The sequence below is a fragment of the Musca domestica genome, unplaced genomic scaffold (assembly GCF_030504385.1).
Source record: "Musca domestica strain aabys unplaced genomic scaffold, Musca_domestica.polishedcontigs.V.1.1 1, whole genome shotgun sequence".
Taxonomy (NCBI): Eukaryota; Metazoa; Arthropoda; class Insecta; order Diptera; family Muscidae; genus Musca; species Musca domestica.
In genome coordinates, this window is record NW_026712114.1 from 51,709,036 (window position 1) to 51,726,444 (window position 17,409).

Sequence of the window (17,409 nt, forward strand, 5' to 3'; positions counted from 1 at the left end):
ATAAAGTTTCCTATGTCTGGGATCAATATTTTGAGGTGTTACATAATTTTTTATCAAATTATCACACATCAAATTTCAGAATCCCAGACCCAGTCCCAAATATATGATCATACTTTTCATACAGTTTGACTACACATGTTCAAAACCACCTCCTTCACTCCACCTCGATAGCAAATTTCATTATTCCATATCTATCCCAACACCCCAAGGCACATTTTGTGGCATTTTGCACTAAAGTTGTTCCAATATAGTTCGATCGAACGAACTAGTTCCCTGGACTCTGGTCGTTTGTTTGAAAACTCTGCGTATGAGTGACATAAAATATATAATATCACTCATACTTTTAACAAATGGTGTACTGAACTATGAACTAGATTAGCACCTACATGGCCCATTTTCAATACCAAAATTCCTGCAGACACAATATACATTTCAGTAAAATTATATCAACTTACTTCATTTCTTTCAGAAGCTAGAGTGATTTCCACAGACGGTTAGACATCGGACGGACATCGCTACATCGACATAGAATTTTATGCTGATCAAGAATATATATATTTTGTGAGGTATAAAATGTATATTTCGAGTAGTTACAAGCGGAATGACAAACTTAGTATACACTACATACTATGGTATGTCTTTTAAAAAAATCCGTGGTGAGGGTAATTGCTACAGCTCAGTTCACCCACTGAGAAACAAAATACCAAATAATAACTTTGTCTGTCACTCTTAAAAACTCTGTCTGTCACCCTTAAAAATATTTAAAATTAGGAATTACCAACATTTTTGAGGGAAAGATACTCAAAATACCTAAAATTTGGAATGCCGTTATATATGTGGTCAATATATAAGAGAGATTTTGTCAGGTCAGAACTGAGAACGTCAAGTTACTCATGATTGGTTTTGAAATACGGAGAATTAGGAGGTATACTGAACTCTAAATGTCAAATTACACATGATTTGGTTTAAAATTGTGGTCAAAAAAAAAAAAAAAACAAAAACCAAAAATAATGAAGTAACGCTAAATCGAGGGCTTACCGAAACGCGGACCAAAATGTCCCCCCTGTAATACTAAACATACTTTGTAAAAATCTTTGGTTATAGCTTTATGCTACTCTTTATGCTAAGTAGTTATACCCTCAGTCATATGGCTACAGAGGGTACATATATTATGTGATACGGTCAAAGCGTGCCTAGTCGAAATAACGGTTTTAGACCCTAGGTCTCTTTGGACCAAATCCGTGTCAGGACATTTGGAGTCGATCTAGCGATGTCCGCCTGTCCGTCTGTCTGTCTGGCTGGCTGGCGCACGCGATACCTCTCGAAGGGAGTATCCGATTTGGTCCAAACTTGCTACATCGTAATAATTTTTTTAAAACTTAGATCGAGTTTGGAGATGGGCAATATCGGTCCACTCCTTCTGGTACCTCCCCCATAAAACGTCGAAAATTTCCAAAATTATAATTTCTGCACAGAAAGAGAAATTATGATCCGATTTTGCTCCAACTTTGCGAATCCTAATATTTTTCTCAGTGCTAGGTCAAGTGCGAAAATGGACAATACCGGTCCACTCTATCAAGTAACTCCCCCACAAAATGTCAAAAATTTTGAATAATAACAACTCTTATAAAATGTGAAGTAAAAGTCCGATGGTCTTAAAATTTCACACATCCCAATATTTTTATTAACCCAAGGTCTGGTGTGAAGGTGGAATACATCGATCCACTCCTTCTGGTACCTCCCCCACAAAAGGTCGAAATTTTCAAAAAAATATATTTTCTGTACAGAAAGAGGAAGGATGATCCGATCTTGCCCCATCTTTGCAAAACCTAATATTTGCAACAGCGCAAGGTCAGGTGCAAAAATGGCCAATATCGGTTCACTCCATCAAGTACCTCCCCCACAAAAGGTCGAAATTTGCAAAAAATATATTTTCTGCACAGAAAGAGAAAGGGTGTTCCGATTTTGCTCGAACTTTGCGAATGCTAATATTTGCTTAAGTGCTAGGTCAGGTGCGAAAATGAACAATATCGGTCCACTCCATCAAGTACCTCCACCCACAAAGGGTCAAAATTTTGAATAATTATAACTCTTATAAAATGTGATGTAAGGATCCAAACTTCTTAAAATTTCACACATCCCAATATTTCTATAAACCCAAGATCTGGTGTTAAGATGGAATATATAGGTCGACTCCTTCTGGTACCTCCCCCACAAAATGTCGAAATTTTGAATGCCCATGTGGCTCATAAAACGCCAAATTAACATCCGATTCCATTTAGACATGGCACATCTGAATATTTCTATCAAAACAAGATCTGTTATAAAGATGGTATAGCTCGAACCATTTCTTCTGGTACCTCCCCCATACATAGCGTTCAAGATTTTGAAAAACAAAACGCTCAAATAAAGCGAAATAAGCATCCAACTCTCTGCAAATTTCAAACATACAAAAATGTTTGTTAACACAAGATTTGTCGTGAAGTTTATATATCTTCGAACACCTTCAGGCACTTCACCCACATAGTGTCACAATTTTCAATAATTTTATCTGTCATAACTTTCGAAACAATTTAGCAATTCTTTACTAATTGCTATGCCCAAATATTTCTCTCAATAAGAAGCCTGATATGAATATGAAATTTATCGGAATTTATGATTTTGCATAAAATTTGGATATAAATATTCTTTCTTGTAATTTTGCCCAATATAAAAATGGAATATTTCGGTAGACTATATCTGGTACATCACGTACATTTTAACAATTTCTACAATCATTACATTTTTTATATAAGGTGAAGGTGTAAGTCGATATAATCCATACCAGGAACGTCGCAATATTTATATCATATTTTTGGGTCCGATACGAAATGGACAATATTGACCCATTCATTCGGAACCTGCTGCATAGAGGGTCAAACCTTTGAATAATCGTAACACTAGCCAATATATATTTAAATAATCTAACGTAGGCTGAGGGTATATATCTGTCGGCAATACCGACTAATACTTTTTACTTGTTTTGCTGGTTAATTGTACTCACTCCCATCTTGTTCAATTTTTTACTTCTTCCAATATTTATTTTAATTATTCCAAAAAATTTTGCGTTTTTTTCTCAATAAAATCCCTGGGTTTCCCCGTGTTAAAATATATTATCCGCTAAATCAGCTTGAGAACTTCCTCATTTGGATTTCTATTAAAAATAACACCCAAACATCTTTAAGTAAATTTAGTTTACAATTCGTGGGTATGCATGTGTGCACATTTAAGAAATTCCAAGAAATCCCATCCCTTGCTTCCCTTCTCATCATTCACACATGGGAGTAAGCAATTAACGTAACACTTTCCATGTATGGATACATGCATGTGTATTTCATTATATTTGCGGAAGATTGTTTTAGCTTACTTGTTGTTATTTTCATCGTTCCTGTGTTTATTTTGGTAAATTAGATTTTTTTTTTGCATAATTAGTCACATTAAATAGCAGCAACAGCAATTCGATGTTAAATTTATGAATTTGGGTGAATTTAGTTAATTACTCTCTGCTGCTCTCCCCAACTTAGCTAACTGTTATACTCAATAAGTTTCGTTAAGAAATCTCTTAAATACTTCTTTTTAAAAGAGTATTTCTCTTATTACAGAGAGTTGAGAGAGAAAAACGCAAAACCATGACCATACTTAACCGCTATTTTTTTGTTGTGCAAAAAAATCGGATTCGAATAACGGTCATGCAATTCGAAGAGTAATGGAATTTCTCATTGAAATACCAATACACTCCTCGTACGAAAGAGAGGGAGAGAGAGAGAAATGTCGAGAGAACTTGAGCATATGTTATGTTTTGGGTTATGCTTCGTAATGACTGTTTTCAACGATGGTCTAATATATTTTGTTGGCTTGTTGTGATGGACTTAGTCTTCGTGTATAAATGTTTCTCATTTTCTTTGAGAGAGCACTTTATAATTCCTTCTCTTTTATTAATAAATCGAAAATTTAAATTTTTTTAATTTCGACTTTTCGAACAGAGGATGCTCGCAAATGTTTCGTGTCAGCCAGCCAGCGAGCGAGCGAACCACCGACACATGAATTGTTGTTGTGGCTCGTTAACGTTTTCGGTGTTGTTACTACGATTTTGCGAGATGTGGCCAAAAGTAGTTGTAGTTTCGTCAGTAGATGTCTTGCGAACGTTGTATTTAACGGTACGTGTTGTGTTCAGTGTGCTGTGCAATAAGGCGTCGCTCTGTGTGCGGATGAAAATACTCGGTCACAATGGTTACCTACATTATTTTGGGAAAATAATAAGCGATGAATGTCTGTCTGTCTGTCTGTCGTCTTTATGAAAGCGGTTAATCGAGGCGGTTTTTTGTTATTTGCTCCCAACGTTGAGTGTTTAAATTAAAATTGTGGCATTTACAATTAACACAAATATTTAAAAAAAAATCGAAGGCAAAACAACTTGCAAAAAATTAGTGTTGAAAAAAAGTAGAAATAAAAAATATTCCATCAAAGTAATATTTGGAAAATTTGCTAACAAAATAAAAAAGTACAAAAAAAAAAAATAAGTTGTAATAAAAAAATATTTCGAATTTTTGTGTGTACAATTTCTATTGTTGTGTGTTAATCTAATTAAAAAATTTCCCCTCAATATTGTTGCTATAATCCTGGAATCATCTGGATCTGTTCTATTTTGGCTCGCATATGTTTCCTCATCCGGAAATAAAACAAGTAAATATCATCCTCTAGTTTAAGAACAACTTTTTTATTATGAAATTCCTAGCAAGCATTTAACATAGTTTGGTTAAGGAGTGGGAATCCTGCCACTCACAGCAACCTGCTTCCCGGCTCTTCCCGTTGAATATGGCCATTCGTACATGCATACATACACACACATTTAAGTAAACTCTTTGGTCCTCTCGTTTGAAGAGAAATTTCGTTTGTTATTTTTACTTTAAGACTTTTCGGTGCTGATTATGCGATTTTTTGCTTTTGGCTCTTCCTGTTCCTGTCGACATCGTCCTCGTCCTTGTCGTTGTGTGGCTGAAGTATGTGTAGGTTTTGTTTCGTTTCGTTTCACTTTTTTTCGTATTCTTCAAATTTAATAATGTTACTTATGTGGGATAATAGACTAGCCTATATTTTTTCTGTCCCTTGCCTGTGTTGGGTATTATTTTAACATTGAGCGAAAAACGGAACGGAGGAGGTACTTATTCGCATCATCATCATCAACATCAACTGTCTACTTGACATGTGGCCTTTCTGTAAGCCACTCACTCATTCACCCACGCCGACAGATTCCTTAGCCTCTATCTCATACATGAGATGAAGTATCCTCAAGGTCTTTTCACCCACAAAACATAATGACGTTTATTTGAAAGTATTTTTCTTGTTTATTATTATTTTCTTTGCATGGTCGGTGCGTGCCCTCGTCCTGGGCTACTTGTTAAAGTTTTCTTCTATATTTATATAGGAAATACATTTGTATTTATCTTTAAAACTTACACATGTTTCATTTCACATGTATGGCGGAGGTGGTTCAATGTCGGAAATTTGCTCTAGATCTAAATTTAGGTTTTTCTTCATTATGGATTAATTTAATAAGGTAGGTCAGAATTTCAGGAAAAGGAAAGCTTGGATGCATGAGGTAAAAAATATGACAAAAATTTAACAAAAAATATTAACTTTTTTATTGGAATATTTTTTCCGCGATTTAAAATTGGTTTTATCTTTTACTGGCAAGGGGGGCACTTTCCATGATCATCCAAATTGGTAGGCTCCTGCCCAGCTAACTCCATGATAAATTTCGTGTCGATTGGTCTATAATTGTGGCCTGTAGAGCAAATGCAAAATCAGAAAATTTTTCTGTTTCTGGTCATTTCAACCCCTAAATATTTTGCGATCATCTCCAAAAACAATAGGCTTCTAATCTGACCCTAACCACACCTCTATTTTCAATTTCATGGGGATAAAAATTGGCAGAAGTATTTTCGAGCAGTAAAACCAAATGGAAAAAGTCATACATACGGGAGCTGTAGCTCTATCTAAATCGATTTTCACCAAATTTGAAGCACTTGCTTTTAGGCTGAATTCCGTCGGAATTGCCCAAAATGCAGTCCATTTGGACTGATACTGGCCATTTGGTGCACAATTAACCCGAATTGGTTAAAGATATAAATGGGAGCTATATTGAAATTTGAACCGATTCTCACAAATTCTCACCAAGATCTTCAAAAGTAACAAAGAGTCTATCTCGCTGCCATCTCCATGTTACAAACAAATGTACAAAGACATAATATCCTTACCACTTACCACTATGTGGTGTAGGGTATAAAAAGAGAACATATTAAAATTGTAATCCCTTTTTTAAATTATGAAATATAAAGTTTGTACTGGGATTACACTTCGTGGAATGCTTACATGAGTTCCTTCCAGGTGGACTGGGAAAACAACGCCGTCTTTTATTTAAAAAATTAATCGGTAATGAACATTGTGAATCATCTATGGGATCATTTTGTGTGTTGAATAATGTTAACCCTATTTCTTGCTGAGGACTCTTGCGGCAAAAGTTTTCTTCACAAAATAAGCTGGTTTATTAGCTGACTTGCAAATTCTACTAAATAAAGCCTGGGTCTAATGTTTTTATTAGAATTCCAGCCAAGATTTATATCAGCTTGTATGCCAATAATTTCTATATATATTATATCGAATGAAGGCTTCATACCTCTAACAATAACCATTGTTTTTTGGTAGGTCTAGACTTATTCAACAAATATTGGACAACCAACTGGTTCGAAGTTTTTTCTACAAGCTACACTTTCGTCTTTAGGCGAATATGTAACTGAGTTGGTGTCATCTATTTCCACTACATCGTCTTCTTCTATTTTGTCAAAGCTATTGTTTGATAATAATCTCCTTCGTTACTGTCATCAAACTTGTCATCTCTTCCTCATTCAATACTGAAGGCCGCTAATAATATTTTTTATGCAAACACCATACCATCATTAAACAATTTTCAATACATTACCCTGAGAAATTCTCATTTTTACCAACTTTTCAAATATCAGATTTTGAATTAAAAATATCCAATAAAAACTATAATATTTGACTGGAAAAACTATGGAAGGGGGAGGGTAATTTCAAATTGTTATACCCCACAACGCCATGTGTTTGGGTATTATAAGTTTGATTGGACAAAAAATTATATAACACCTCGAAATATTGGTTTCCCACATAGGAAAGTATATAGGGATCTTCTTATATCGCCGAGCTAAGTCGTCTGTCCATGTTAATTTGAAATCACGAAATTTTTTCGGGAGGTGGGATTATGGTCAGAATATATTTTTGCTTTTGGAGATGATCGCATAATATTTAGGGGTTGAAATGGACCAACAATTTAAAAATTGACTTATTTTGCAGTTGCTGGAGCTAGAGCTTGCGGCTGGACAGTAGCCTTCCAGTTTCTATGGTCATCTTGCAATATTTAGTGGGTGAAATAGATCATAACATTTGGGTTAAATAAAAGTTAAAATTTCCATTAATCCGCGAAAATTTATAATCCCGGCGAAATCACAAATATACGAAAAGGTCAATTCTGACCGTTATGTATATGCCGATAGTAAATATATCAGATATATATAGCGAAATATATACAATGTGTATATACCAAGGAAAGGGATGTGAGTTAGAATGCTTATATCTCAAGAATGGCTGGGCCGATTTTGACAAATTTTGTCAATTCAGAATGCCCTCTTGGCATAAAAGAATAAAGTCTAAAAAATCGCATAAAAGGATAGTAATAATGATGTTAACATAGATTTTGTAGTATTTCGTAATATTTTATTATTATTTTCATATCTTTTTTTATCGCATGCGATTTTTTCAATTTCACTTATAATATTGAAGTGCAATTTTTATAATATTTTCCACCTTACAACACAGAATGCAATTATCGTTCGATCCTCACAAAAAAGGATTAGGTTCAGATGGGCTAGGCCTATTGTTTTTGATAAAGATGTTCGCAATATATTCAGGGGTTGAAATGGACCGACAACTAAAAAAGTTTCCGATATTGCAGCCGTTATAAAGGTCACAAATAGAAAACAAAGGACACGAAATATGCTTAGAATGAACCACTACATTTGTTCGAAAAAAAATACCAACATTTCCATTCTGAAATTCGAAACGCTCAAAATAATTTACAGGCGAAATCTAAAATACACAAAAGGCGAATTTCTGGGTTTTTGTGCTGATTTCGTTGACGAATGTAGTCAAATATCATAGACAAACCAATCATATAGATAAGTCTAAATTTCGAGATACAGAGGGGCCTTTTGCTTTTGGAGATGATTGCAAAATATTTAGGGGTTCAAATGAACCAAAAACACATCATTTTTCCTGATCACACAATTAAAACTAAACAAAACGGAATTTTATATGAAAATAGGACAGGGACCACATGAGAATAGGAAATGGACCACAACAACTAGCAGCACGACGGAGTGCGTAAATATTGGCCAAATGTCCCTGGTCAGAAAGCTAAGGGTAATATCTGGTCAGTGCTCTATGACATAATTTCAAAAGCGAAATCTTCCAAAATGGATTTCGACATAAGGGGGCTTTTAACATATTGTAGTGTTGTGGGGTATCATATAGTCGGCCCTGCACGTCTGCTTACTCGTTTTTAATAATTTTTGACCCTTCAAAGGACAAATTAAATTTTTTGGTTTTTTGGCAAATTTTCTGGTTAAAAAATTAAATTTGGTCAAATTGACTCAAGAAGAGTAGAAGGATTAAGAAACTCGACATTTAAGATTGGATTATGAGAATTATAGTTTTTCGCTCCTGACGGGTAGTCAATTCTTTTTCTGTGAGATATTTTATAATTTTTTTTGAAAATTCCATGGAGAGGGTGCAAAAAGGAAAATTCCGATGTTGTCCATTTTCACATTTATGTTTTGTGCAAAATTTTTGTGGGGAAACAAATCAGCCGTAATTTCATATTGGATTTGGAGTGGTCTCATATATTTCATTTTAAGGCTTGCTCAAATATGGGCAAAAATACAAGTATGTTCCATTTGGTAGGGAGGGGGCGGTCACAATAGATCTGTGAATGGCAGAAATGTAGAGAACAACGAAAGTTTGAAAAAAACGAGTAGGTTTTACCGACCTTGACTTATGATTATTCAAACCGTCGACTCTATGTGGGAGGGAGGTTCCGAAACAGTTAGCCAATATATTTTCAACGTGACAAATTTTGGACCATATCGACTACTTCCTTTAATTTATATGAGATATGTACAAATTTTGGGAAAATTTGGAAATATGCGTCAGGTAACAGATATAGCGGATCGAAGTGCATAATTTGAAGGAAATCTAACATTTATATACAATTTTATGCGAAATCATAAATTTCGGTATATTATGTATAGCAAGTTGTAAAGAATCGCCGACTTGTTACGCATGTTATGACAGATAAAAGTATTGGAAATTATGATCCTTTGTGGGTGAGGTACCAGAAGGGGTTGTTAGCAAACTGTTTGTACGTGGGAAATTTAAGGAGAGAGTCTTTGAGCGTTTTGTTTATCAAAATCTTGAAGCCTATGTGGGGGAGGTAGCAGATATGGTCCGATCTCTACCATCTTCATAAAAGATCTTGTTTTGATAGAAATATTGAGATGTACCAAGTCTGAATGGAATCGACTGTTAATTTTGTGTTTTATGAGCTTCATGAATATTCCAAATTTTGACCCTTTGTGGGGTAGATACCAGAAGGCATGGATCGATATATTACATCTTCACACCAGACCTTGGGTTAATCAAAATATTGTGACGTGTGTAATTTGAAAAGAAACGGATGCTTGTTTCCGATGTTATGATCGTTTTGGTTATTGAAAATGTTAAACTTTGTGGGAGAGATACCTGAAGGAATGGTTCGATATCTACCATATTTATAAGAGATTCGGTGTTAATAGAAAAATTGAGATGTGACAAGTCTGAACGGAATCAGTTGTTAATTTCGTGTATTATGAGCTTCATGAATATTTAAAATGATGACCCTCTGTGGGGAAGTACCATAAGGAGTGGACCGATATGTAATTTGAAGACAATCGGACTCTTAGACCACATTTTATCAGATTGATAATTATTCCAAATTTTGACCCATTGTGGCTGAGATACTTGATAGAGTGAACCGATATTGTCCATTTTCGCACCTAACCTAGCACTGATGCAAATATTAGGATATGCAAAGTTGAAGTAAAATCGGATTATCTTTTCTCTTTCTGTGCATTTAAATATTTTCTTTAAAAATGTTGACATTTTGTGGGAATTGTACCAGATGAAGTGGACCAATATTGCCCATCTCCGAACTCGATCTAAGTTTGACAATAAAATTACGATGTACTATGTTTGTACCAAATCGGATACTCCCTTCGAGAGGTATCGCATGCGCCAGCCAGCCAGACAGACAGACAGACGGACGGACGGACATCGCTAGATCGACTCAAACGGATTTGATCCAAAGAGACTTAGGGTCACCATAACAGCCGATGGTCGCTCTCCGCTCGTATTAACCGACCGTGGCATCAGAATAAATGCCGAATATTATCCCGAAAATATTCTGGATGGTGTATTAAAGCCTTGATCACGCAAGCATTTTGGCCGCAGCCACTCAGCACGCGCCACCCAAGAATGGTTGCAAAATGAGGTTCCTCGCTTCGTTTCCAGCGCACAATGGCCACGAAAATCTCCGGATACCAATCCGTTGGACTATTGTGTCTGGAGTATTTTGGAAAGCAAGATTGGCACTAAAAAATACCAAATTGTCGATCACCTCAAGTAAGCGCTTTGCCCGGTATGGGCCAAAATACCGCAGAGCAACATTCGGGCATCGTCTGACGTTTTATTGGCCGTTTGGGGGCCATAATTCGTGCCAAAGGTAACCAATTCGAACAAATCTAAACTTATTCTAAAATTTGATGCTATTTCCGACATTTTTTGCTTTCATTCAATGAAATTTAAAAAAAATGTAAAAATCATGGCGTTTAACTGTGTTGCAGTTTTTATTCTCATTCTGCACCTTCTGTACCCATATGGCTGAGGGTATAAAAATAGCTGAATTGCTTCCTATGTTGTGGGACCATTTCTGGGTGTGGTATCGGAAGAAGCAGGCCGATAAGTCTAATAAGCACCAAGATCTAATGTTGGTAAACGTTTTTGGTTGGGCAAAGTTTCACTCTGAGATAGCATAACATTATGCTGATATGTTCGACAGAGGTTATCACAACAAACTCATCATTTAAATGATTGTAATTACAACTTTAATATCTAATATTGGAAATGCAGAGCGTAAAAGTACATATTTATTTTATTGGGGAATTCAATTTAATTTTTATACCCTACACCACAAGATGGTCAGGGTATTATTTCTTTGTGCATTTGTTTGTAACAGGCAAAAGGAAACAAGATAGACCCATAATTCCTTTTGATGATCTGCAAAGAATCACTTTCTGAGTTGATTTATGCATGTCAGTCCATATGTCCGTCCGTACGTCCGTCTGTCCATGTATTCTTGTGAACAAAATGCAGGTCGCATTTATTATCCAATTGAGATGAAATTTTGCAAACAACATTTGTTTGGCCCAAGGACGAACCCTATTGAAATTGGAGATAATCGGTAAAAATTTAGATATAGCTCCCATATATATCTTCGTCCGAATTGCCTTTTATTGTGCACCAAACGTGTAATATCAGCCCGAATAGTATGGAATTTTGCACATACAACCAAATTAGACCTGAAAATAAGTATGCCAAATTTTATCGAAATCGGCTCAGATATAGCTATAGCTCCCATATATATTGTTCATCCGATTTGTTATTTTTGTCCTCTGCAGCCGTAATATGCACTCTGTAACAACAATATTTGGGGAAATATATCAAATACCGCTCAGGAATACATTTGCTAAATTTTATCGGGATCGGTTCAGATTTGGATATAGCTTCCATATATAACTTCGTCCGATTTACTTTTGATTGTGCACCAAACGTCTAATATTTGTCCAAATTGGATGAAATTTGGCACTTACGACCGAAGTGAGTCTAGAAGCTAGTGTGTCAAATTTGGTGAAGATCGGTTCAGATATAGCTATAGCTCTCATATATACTGTTCATCCGATTTGTCATATTTGTTACCCACAGCCGTAATATGCACTCCGTAACAAAGATATTCAGGGAAATACATCAAATACAGCTCAGAAATATCTTTGCCAAATGATTCGGCTGTAAGGGATATATGTCAAAAGTAAATAGAAATGATATACTTAGTTTTATTGGGGGACAATATTGTTAGAGATTTTATTAGATTTGTTTTATGGGATAGTGGTATGAATCAATATAACCATATAAGTTTAATTGAATATGGACTAGTAAAAGAACTTCCGTTTTTTTATATCAAATTTACTAGCAAAGTTGGCAAATTGAAATAAATGGAAAAGAAGGAAGCTATATGTGAAGATGTCATACCCATATGTAAGTGAATTGTTTAATTGTCTCTTTACTGGAGATATATGCCATATTATTTGGGCTTTGAAGTGCGTATTACAAGGTTTATATCATCTACAGGGTTGCCCATATTCGACGGACCCATCTGGCAACGCCATAACTTTTGACAGAGATGTCACATCGCTTAATGACATACCGCATTTGAAGCGTCAGTCCAAGCAGATTTTTACCATGAACCAATACAGGCCACGAGAACGCTCTGAAATAGTTGAAATTTACATTCAACAGAAGAAGTCAATTGTGAAAAAATAATGTGAGAAGTGCGCCTTCTAAGAACACCATTAAGCGTTTATACGAAAAATTTTCGACTGGTAAGGCTCTTTCTAATCCGAAGAGGCCATATAAAAGTCGACCAAGGCGATCGGCCGAGAATATCGCTGCCGTACGAGCCAGTGTTGAGAGGTCCCCAAGAACATCCCAAAAACGCCGTTCTCAGCAGTTGGGCATGGCTCGGTCCACTTTACAACGGATTATTCGCATTGATTTGCATTTGTTCCTGTACAAAATTCAATTGACGCAAAGAATGTTGCCTGCGGACAAGCCTCGTCGATTGGAATGGGCCCAAAGGGCCAAAGGTCCGTCGAATATGGGCAACCCTGTATATGTGTGACAGGCATTGAAAATGGGATATATTGGTCCATTTGAAGACAATGCTAACCATGGTCCTTCTCGATTTTCAATATTTTATTGTTTTTTTTTTTTGTCATATTTGCCGCAAGTAGTTGTATATACAATAAAGCTTTAATATACAGGGTGAGATAAAAAAGCAAGTCAAATATCATAATTTTTAAATTTTTTTTATTTTATTGAATGAAAGCAGAAAATGTCGGAAAAAGCATCAAATTTTAGAATAAGTTTAGATTTGTTCGAATTGGTCACCTTAGGCACGAATTATGGCCTTCAAACGGCCAATGAAACCGTCACAAGCTGCCCGAATGTTGCTCTGCATTATTTTGGCCCATTCCCGGCGAGTACCTTGCTTGAGGTGATCGAAACTTTGGTATTTTTTAGTGCCAACCTTGCTTTCCAAAATACTCTAGACACAATAGTCCAATGTTTTGGTATCCGGAGATATTGGTGGCGATTGTGCGCTGGAAATGAAGCGAGGAACCTCATTTTGTAACCATTCTTGGGTGGCGCGTGCTAAGTGCGATGTGCTGAGTCCTGTTGCCAAAGGCTTTAATACACCCTCCACAATATTTTCGCTATAATATTCGACATTTATTCTGATGCCACGGCCCACACCATCACCCTGGCCGGCACTTGAGTTCTTGTGGCCAACCGAAGGTGCACATCAGCTGACCTCTTTGGCAAGTAAACACGATCATTTTGTTTGTTTACAAACAGCTGGACAACGAATGTTTTCTCATCGGAGAAAATCAAATTCGGCAATTCAACACTTTTGGCTAAGCGAATCAACTCTTTAGCTCTTTTGAGTCTATTTTCATTCTATTGCGGTGTAAGTTCTTGCACTGTTTGGAATTTCAATGGCTTTGCCCCGTGCTAATTTTTCAATATTTGCCAAGTGGAATATTGAGATATGTTCAGCTCACGAGACATTTTTCGGCCACTGCCACGCGGGTTTTGATTAAGTTGCTTCTTTACTTTTCGAACCATTTCGGCTGATGTTGCTGTTTTTTCCCGTTCATTTCCTTGACGTCGGGCTACGCTATCAGTATCACGGTAACGAGCGATGGTACGAGACACAAAAGATTTATTCACATTTAAATGCTAGAGTGCTCTAACGATAGCCCACTTGTGATTTTCCAACCAAATATAAAGAAATCACAGTATCACGCTTCAATTCCATCACGATTAACTTTTTTTCTGGAATATTCTCGCCAAAAAGCTTTTTTGCTTGTGAACAATATTAAGCTGTCACTGGAATAATTTTAACGGCTGTCGGACTATTGGAAGTGTGTTGAGGGTATGATAAGGGTATGATAAGTTTGATTGGGCCAAAAATTATGTGTTGAGGGTATGATAAGTTTGATTGGGCCAAAAATTATGTAACAGCACGAAATATTGGTTTCCCACATAGGAAGGTATATATGGATCTTCTTATATCGCCGAGCTGAGTCGATCTAGCTATGTATGTCCGTCCGTCTGTCCGTCTGTCCATGCTAATTTGTAATCACTCCACAGGTCGCAATTATAGCCCGATCTTCACGAAATTTAGAATGGAGGTGGGGCTAGGGTCAGAATAGAACCCTATTTTTTTGGAGATGATCGCATAATATTTAGACGTTGAAATGGACCAAAAACTGAAAAAAATCCTGATTTTGCAGTTGCTCTACAGGTCGCAATTATACACCAGTCAAATCGGAAGTTAGCATAGGGCTAGAGCTTAGGGCTGGGCAGAAGCCTTCCAATTTTGATGGTCATCGGGTAATATTTAGTGGGTGAAATAGACCACAACATTTGTGTTAAATAAAAGTCAAATTTTCCATTAAACCGCGAATATTTTTAATCCCGGCGAAATCACAAATAGACGAACAGGTCAATTTTGACCTTAACGTAGATGCCGATAGTAAATATATCGGTTATATATAGTGAAATATATACAATGTGTATATACAAAAGAAGGGGATGTTAGTTAGAATACTTATATCTAAAGAATGGCTGGACCGATTTTGACAAATTTTGTCAATTCAGAATGCCCTCTTGACATAAAAGTATAAAATCTAAAAAAAAATCGCATAAAAAGGTATCAATAATGATGTTAATATAGATTTTGTAGTATTTTGTGACATTTTTTTTCATATTTTTTATCGCATGCGATTTTTTCAATTTGACTTATAATATTTTGTAATATTTTTTTGGGGATATTTTGGGGATATTATATAAGTATTGCAAATATCGTCCGATCCTCACGAAAAAGTTCACAAGGGTAGGATTGGACTCAGAAGGGCTAGGCCTATTGTCCGCAATATATTAGGGGGTTGAAATGGATCAACTACTAAAAATTTTCCTGATTTTACAGCCGTTAAAAAGGTCACAAATAGAAACCAAAGGACACGAAATCTCGCGTAAAGTTAGACAGCGGGCACAATGAGCCACTAATTTTGTGTGAAAAAATACCAGCATTACTTTTTTATGCTGATTTCGTTGACAAATATAGCCAAATATCGTAGACAAGCAAATCATATAGATGAGTCTAAATTTGGAGATACAGAGGGGCTTCTTTCTTTTGGAGATGATTGCAAAATATGTAGGGGTTCAAACTAACCAAAAACAGAAATGTTTTTCCGATCACACAATTGAAGCCAATCCACACGCCTGTGAAGAGAGTTAAGGACAGGGAAGAATTCTAGCATTTTGGATGACAATTGGATTATATTTAGCTGCAAAATGGACCACAACAACTAACAACACGACGGAGTGCGTAAATGTTGGGCAAATGTTCCTCGTCAAAATCCTAATTTCAAATGCGAAATCTTCCAATATGGATTTGGACATAAGGGGGCTTCTAACATATTGTAGTGTTGTAGGGTATAACATAGTCGGCCCCGCACGACTATAGCCTTTTCTTACTTGTTTTATTATAACATAAATATAAGCGCAAAATTCTAACTCGCTTTAGCAGTTCATTATTAATATGAGAATTGTTCATTGGTAAGGAATAATGATGTTTCTAGCAAACACTCCATTAGCGATTTGCTCTTGAACGATTTTAATCCCATAAATATCAAATGCAATGTGTATGAAATATTTAATCCGCTCTAAGTAAATATTAACTTTACAATTTCGCAGTAGCAGTTAGATTGTGAAAGCCATAAGTTTTTCAATTCCCATTCAAATCACAAAGTCATTTCAGTGCATTATATCCACTTAACGCAACCATTTGTCTCTTTATAAATAACAAAGACTAAGTCCTCGAAAATTGAAAGCAATAAATGCATAAGAGTTTTCAATTTTCGACTTGTAGTCCTCTTCTCTCCTCTCTCTCTCTTTTTTCTCTCCAACTCGTTGCCGCTGTTTATTTTTGTTTGCTCCAAGGAATCGGGGAGTTGTGTAAAGTTAAAATAAATAGTCGAGTATTTTTTATAGCACACTTGATAATTTTTGCAATAACTCATGTAGCTAATCACCACATAAATAACTCTCAGCTCATACATATACACGTACTCACACATACATTCGTCGGCAAATAGCAGCAGTTTTGTCTAAATGAAAAAAGAAGAAAAGCTGAACTAGCCAACAAATAAATGGAACCAAAAATCACAGCCAACAGTCTGGAAACCCATTGCTGCAGCCCTGGCCGCAGCACAAACACCAACACGAACTTTAGCAGTTCCAGAACATTAAACAGGCGAAAGAATACAAAAACATAGTCAATACAATATACAATTAGTTCTATATACATAAATGTGAAATAGTGTTGGAATTGTAAATAAGCGAGAGAAGACATGAATCCAACCAGAATCTAGCTGCGGATACTGTTTGAACTCCAACTTAACTTGATTTTAATGAAGCATATCTTTTACTTGTTTGACGGATTTTAAATATCATCGAATAACCTTTCACTTTTTTGGGCGCAACATACGTAGGGATTAAAAATAAATTACCATAGCACTTCGTCAGTACTTTCTATGTCATTATACCCCCAACCTTGGAAAGGAGGGTATATTAACTTTGTCATTCCGTTTGTAACATCCTTAAATATTCGTCGTAGACCCCATAAAGTATGTATATTCATAATCAGCATAAAATTCTAAGTCGATTTAACGATGTCCGTCTGTCTGTATGTCCGTCTGTCTGTATGTCTGTTGAAATCACGATACAGCCCACATCATTTGACGTAGAGCGCCAAAATTTAGCAGAGCAAATTGTATTGTGTCTAGGATGGTTGGTATT

The 17,409-nt window shown here is 35.9% G+C and overlaps 1 protein-coding gene across 10 annotated transcripts in view; it reads left to right on the top strand.

Moving 5' to 3' along the window:
* The first annotated feature begins 4,180 nt into the window (after positions 1-4,180).
* Positions 4,181-17,409, top strand: part of LOC101901213 (uncharacterized) — a 363,731-nt gene continuing 350,502 nt past the window's right edge. For all 10 annotated transcript variants that reach the window (XM_059124070.1, XM_059124054.1, XM_059124102.1 and 7 more), the window contains exon 1: positions 4,181-4,722. The gene's annotated coding sequence lies outside the window, so the exon portion shown is untranslated. The remainder of the gene's footprint in view (positions 4,723-17,409) is intronic.